Source organism: Adiantum capillus-veneris, chromosome 15 (genome assembly GCF_014529385.1).
Source record: "Adiantum capillus-veneris isolate H3 chromosome 15, ASM1452938v2, whole genome shotgun sequence".
In the NCBI taxonomy this organism is placed as follows: Eukaryota; Viridiplantae; Streptophyta; class Polypodiopsida; order Polypodiales; family Pteridaceae; genus Adiantum; species Adiantum capillus-veneris.
Window position 1 is genome coordinate 73,002,516 of NC_140945.1, and position 5,882 is coordinate 73,008,397.

At 45.2% G+C, this 5,882-nt stretch overlaps 1 pseudogene; it reads left to right on the plus strand.

The window, feature by feature from the left end:
- Positions 1-671: 671 nt before the first annotated feature.
- LOC147440885 (uncharacterized) lies at positions 672-4,791 on the plus strand (annotated as a pseudogene).
- Positions 4,792-5,882: the final 1,091 nt, after the last annotated feature.

Sequence of the window (5,882 nt, forward strand, 5' to 3'; positions counted from 1 at the left end):
AAATCAGTAGCATGATGGGGGAATGCTTGAGCAGGTGCTAGATGCAGATTGGGGAAAATGTGATTGGGATGTGTATGTCAGATGTGACACATAACAGGTCAAAGATCGCAGATTGAAGCCCTAAGTGGTGGTGCCATGGTGTATGCAGAATGGGTGTTAAAGTTGGGCGAGTTCAAAGTTTTTTGCGAGCTTCAAGGTCCGTTTTTAGCAACTCTCCAATTGGGTGACTTGTCAATCATACCCTCTTTGTGTGTTGTTTTTGGTCCATATTTTCTTCACCATGATGAAGATGCTAGCGAGCTGCACACAAATGTTTTCAGGTCGACTATTAATGGCGTGGGACCGGTCGCCAAGCAAGATCTAAAATAAAAATAGCTTTGAGCTATTAAAAGGAAAAAAGAGACGTCTGTCTGCAGTAGAAAGATGGCGCTGCAGGTATGAGGAAAGAACGCCATCTGGAGGCTTGCATGGGAAGCGCCAGAAGGCTGGCCCTGAGCAGGAGTTGCCAAAATGAAGGTGGCCCAGTTCTATGGTTAGGCCGAAGCCGCCAAGTGGTTGGATGCATGGGAGGCTCGACAGGTGGGAGGTAAGCATGGCGGACTGCCATTTATGGTAGGCAGGAGGGCCATTCAAGGGGATAGCAAGGGTCGCCAGAGGTGGCGAAAAGAGTCTAGAAGGGCGAGCTGCATGGGAGGGCAGCCTGCTTTGCAGGCAAGGACCAGTTGATGCAGGCGGGTGGCTGCATAAGGGATACCCCCAAGGGTTTCCAGTGACGTGGCGAGGGCCTGTGTATGGGTAGTTGGTTGCACAGGAAGGCAGCCAGTAGCGGTGAGGGGCAACCACTAGCGCTATTGCTAGTGGCCAGAGAAGAGCAAAGGGAGGACCAAGTTGCAGGGGTTGGCCGCCAAAACCAAAGAGAGGAGAGGGACTTGTGTAGCCAAGCCATGAGGAGGAGGGACAGTGTGTAGTTTAAGGGGCGACCCTTGGGGGTTTGCAAGGTCTGGCAAAGAGTAGGGGCTGGTCGTATGCTGAGGAAGTCCGAAGAATGTCAAGCACAGGTAGGGAGCTGTAAATGCTAGGAGATGAGCTCCACTAGGAGCACTATATGTAGAGGAGCCGAGAGAGGAGCTTTGTGAGGACCGTAGTTTGCAGGTTGGTGGGCTTTGCCATCGAGAAGAAGCAAAGGAGACCTTTATCCATGGACTAGGCAGATCCACCAGTTGCAATGAAGAGAGAAGCGGTTGGTTGTGTATAAGGTGAACACTGCAAAGAGGGTGCATTGTGCAAGTAAATCGCCAAGGCAAGAGCCGAAAGGAGGGTTTCCATGTCATTGAAGGGAGCGATCACGGCTGCGTCGAGTTAGGGAATAAATGTCCATACTATATACACTTTCTATTAAGGATTCACCGAGATATTTGCTTGCTCTGCTCTCAAATTCATGTCATCTTTCTCTTGTGTCTACCGGTGTATTAAATGTGTGAGTGGGTGTCCCCTATGAGAATGTAGTGTATGCTAGTGACCTCCATATGTCTGAAGGTGTCGGGGTTGTTGGTCTATGATTAAAGGTGCTCTGAGGGGTTAAGGATGAAATTCATGATTGCTTGCTTTGCGATCAAGTGTGTGCAATTAGGAATGGTTGTGTACGGGCTTGGACATCGAATGTTTGCAGATCGAGAGTCTAGGTGTGTGTTTACTAGGGGATAGGGGTGCTGTGAGATCACTGGGTTATAGAGAGGCATTCACTGAGTGTGCTAGTGGTTTTCCCATTTCCCCCTCTCCATCTTGTGGTGCCCCCACTGAGGATCACACTGATCGCTCAAGTGATGTCGTTGTTCAATAAGATGATGCCAGATTGTGAGTTACTGTTCTCAGGTGAGCAAGATGTTGAAGATTGGATCTCAGATGTGGAGCTCTGGATGTTGTCAATGCGGATGGTGACCGACAAAGCCAAGTCAAGGGCTGTGCCGCTGGTGATGCGAGGGAAAGCCAAAGCTTGGTTCGAGGGGTTGGAAGTTCCTGATCGGCAGTCATGGAAGGTGGTTCAAGCTCGGTTTATCCAAGACTTCAAGCAGAGAATTTTGCCTGCAGAATTGGATGCAAAGTTTAAGGTTTTGAAGCAAGATATAAGTGGTGAGTTTACAACATTTTTAAATAAATTTGAAGATATTTGGCAGCAATTAGAAACTGCTACACAGTCTCGAGGCAATGACTACTTCAAGTTAGAGAGGTTTTTGGAGTATCTACATCCAAAGATTAGAGAGAAGGTGGAGCTTGCCGATGTGGAAAGTTATGCAGATGTTGTCTACTTAGTCAAGGCAAAGAGAAGGAACAAAGAAGAAGCTAGAGATGGGTTTGTTGAAGCCGACAGACTATTGGTAAGCCATTCTGGTCATTCATTTCAATTTGTACCTCTAGTTTGGTGTGCTGCTGTACAAGAGTGTTAGCCCGGCTAGCAAGGATGCGGTCCTAGCCGAAGAGTGTATGCATGAAGAATCAAATGAAGCTATGGATTAGAGCTCAAAGCAAAAGTTTGAAGATGTTGGCAAAGCGATGGTGGAAGATGTGCAGAAAGAAGCTAGCCAGGTTGTTGGGCAACCTTGCCCTACCAATTGTATTGAAGAGCGGTAGTGCATTCCAGAAGGTGTGGATGATGTTGACATACCAGAGAACGAGGTAATAGATCATGGCTTTCTTTATCACTTAGCAGATGATGTGGTCGTAGAAGAAGTCCTTGAAGAGCAGGCAAAGGTGGTTGAGCACTCTAATTTGCTCTCGCATGCAGTGGTTGAAGATGAAGTATCACAAGCTATGGTGGGCGAAGATTGTCATGGTAAGTCATGTATAGTGGTTGAAGATGAAGTATCACAAGCTATGGTGGACGAAGATTGTCATGGTAAGTCATGTATAGAGTGTATGCCATTTGAAGGACCTACAGTAAAGGGTATGCTTGAGGAGCAGGTAGGCTTGGTTCTCCAAGAAGCAGTGGTAGTGGAAGACAGGTTGCCGAAGGTGGGTGTTATGCTATTGATGGACATGATTTTGAAAGTTTCTTTACAGGTAGTTTTGCACGGTTTGCAAAGCTCTAGTGATGAGAGGTATGCTATGGAAAGCTCTATAGCAGGTGAGACAATGATGGTGTATGGTGCAGATGATTCACAGGTTGGTTTATAGGCTTGTTTTGTATATGGATACAGATTGAAGGTCGATGTTATGTCAAGTTGCACGAGAGGTTGATTTTTGGGTTTACAGGTGCAAAAAATGGCTGATTATGCATGTACTAGAGACAGATGTCTATGTTCAATGCCATGTATTTGATCCTGGCGGAGTTTGCATCACAGTTGGGAGAGCTTATGACTTTCCATTTGATCCGGGGGGGCTTGAACACCTGCTAAAGTTTCTCTCTACCTATTTCTCTACTATCTATGAATATACTATTACAGTTCTCTTATTATACAGTCGGATATTATCTACATAGTGCTATCGTTGGGCATGAATGCTCAACGAGGGGTAGGCAATGATGGTGCAGCCAGGTTTGGTCGACCCAGGGAGAAACCAATAGCATGTATGTGGAAATCAGTAGCATGATAGGGGAATACTTGAACAGGTGCAGATTGAAGCCCTAAGTGGTGGTGCCATGGTGTATGCAGAATGGGTGTTAAAGTTGGGTGAGTTCAAAGTTTTTTGCGAGCTTGAAGGTCCGTATTTAGCAACTCTCCAATTGGGTGACTTGTCAATCATACCACTCTTGGTGTGTTGTTTTTGGTCCGGATTTTCTTCACCATGATGAAGATGCTGGCGAGCGGGGCAAAAAGAAGCTGCACATAAATGTTTTCAGGTCAACCATCGATGGGGTGGGACCGGTCTCCAAGCAAGATCTAAAATAAAAATATCTTTGAGCTATTAAAAGGGAAAGAAAGACGTCTGTCTGCTGTAGAAAGATGGCGCTACAGATATGAGGAAAGAACACCATCTGAAGGCTTGACATGGGAAGCGCCAGAAGGCTGGCCCTGAGCAGGAGTTTCCAAAACGAAGGTGGCACAGTTCTATGGTTAGGCCGAAGCCGCCAAGTGGTTGGATGCATGGGAGGCTCGACAGGTGGGAGGTAAGCATGGCGGGTTGCAGGCAAGGACCAGTTGATGCAGGCGGGTGGCTGCATAAGGGATACCCCCAAGGGTTTCCAGTGAGGTGGCAAGGGCCTGTGTATGGGAAGTTGGTTGCACAGGAGGGCTGCCAGTAGGCAGTGAGGGGCAACCACTAGTGCTCACAAGGAACTTTGGACGACTTACCATATGGATACTTTTGACACGTTAGGGCTTTAGCTAGATAGAAGTTGGAAAAACAACTCATGGAGTTAGCAAATGTGAGGTTTTCTAGTTTAATTACTAGATGCAACTAGCAAAGTGAAGGTTCTTATGAATTTGTTTATACTAGTATATTGTTTGCTACATGGAAGTAGCAATATCATAGGAGCTATGCAATTGCTAGATAGTAACGTTGTGTAGTTGCTACTTGGAAGTAGCAATTTATAGTTACTATATAGCAATTTTGGTTTTCCATATTCAATATACATTCGTAACAAAACCTAAGCATGTAGGAATATACCCCTTACGACTAGAACTAGGGCAATTAATATCTTTGATATCTTCAAAATTCTCTAAGTTCAAAAAATTGAAAGTATTTTTTCTTTAAAAACATAGAAAAGACTCTCAAGAGGAGCGTCGAATTTTAAACTCGTAGCTTTGTAGCATTACTGTGATAAAAGTCTAGTAAAAAAGAGGCTAGGCTTGGAGTTTAATACTTGCAGCTTTCTAGCTCTTGTGCATAGACAAATTAATGTCAGTGAAAGCCTTGGGGAGGTGTATGCTACAATGTGCAATCGTAGATCTCTCTCTCTCTCTCTCTCTCTCTCTCTCTCTCTCTCTCTCTCTCTCTCTCTCTCTCTCTCTCTCTCTCTCTCTCTCTCTCTCTCTCCATGTTCCTCAAAAAACCATTATGACAGCTTATCTCGCACTCTTAATTTGATACGTGTAATCGTAGACATCTCTCTCTCTCTCTCTCTCTCTCTCTCTCTCTCTCTCCATGTTCCTCTAGTAAAACCATTCTTTTATCTTATATTTCACTCTTAATTTGATATGCCCTCCCAAACCTTATTGTAGGCTCTTCATCCTCACGACGTCCCCCCCCCCCCCCCCCCCCCCCCCCCCCTCTCGAAAAAACACACACACACACACACATTGACTTAAAATGCTCAAGGATGCAAATTGTGTGCATCTCCTCTCATTTATCTTCACTACAAATTGTTGTAACATGAATCTGGCTCTCGCTCCTCCATTCTTGTCTTTTAGAGGTTTTAGTTGCCTATCAAGTGCTTAGTAGTGTGTGGCCTTTGTAGTGAGTGTGGTTTGTTATTATTCACTTGTAGGCAATGTGAGTCCATAGTTGGAATGACAAAAGAGATTTCCCTTCCAGGATCCTCGTAAGGAAGGCCAAGGGCCTTGAGACATAACCTTGAGACATAGCATTTGGTATTGAGAAGGGGTGAAAGGGCAAGGAGCTCAAGTAGCATAATCAATGGTTGTTAAAGACAACATTGTGTCATTGTATTATTCATGTTTTACTTAAACTTTTGCATGGGGTTGTTCATCCCTTTTTGGCTTCCACAGTCCCTAGAAGGTGGTATCAATGAATAAGGGGGGGGGGGGGGGGATTTCACTTTATCATTTCCTTTAGCTTAGTCCTTACCTCTCTCCATAATAGGGTTGCCCATTTCTCATTGAAGGGTTCATATGCTGGTTGGTTTTCTTGTGGTTGTGTAGTTTCCTTGTAAGAGTAGGATTGCTTTCTTGGCTTTCTCAGTGTTTAGTATATTGCGAGCATCATGT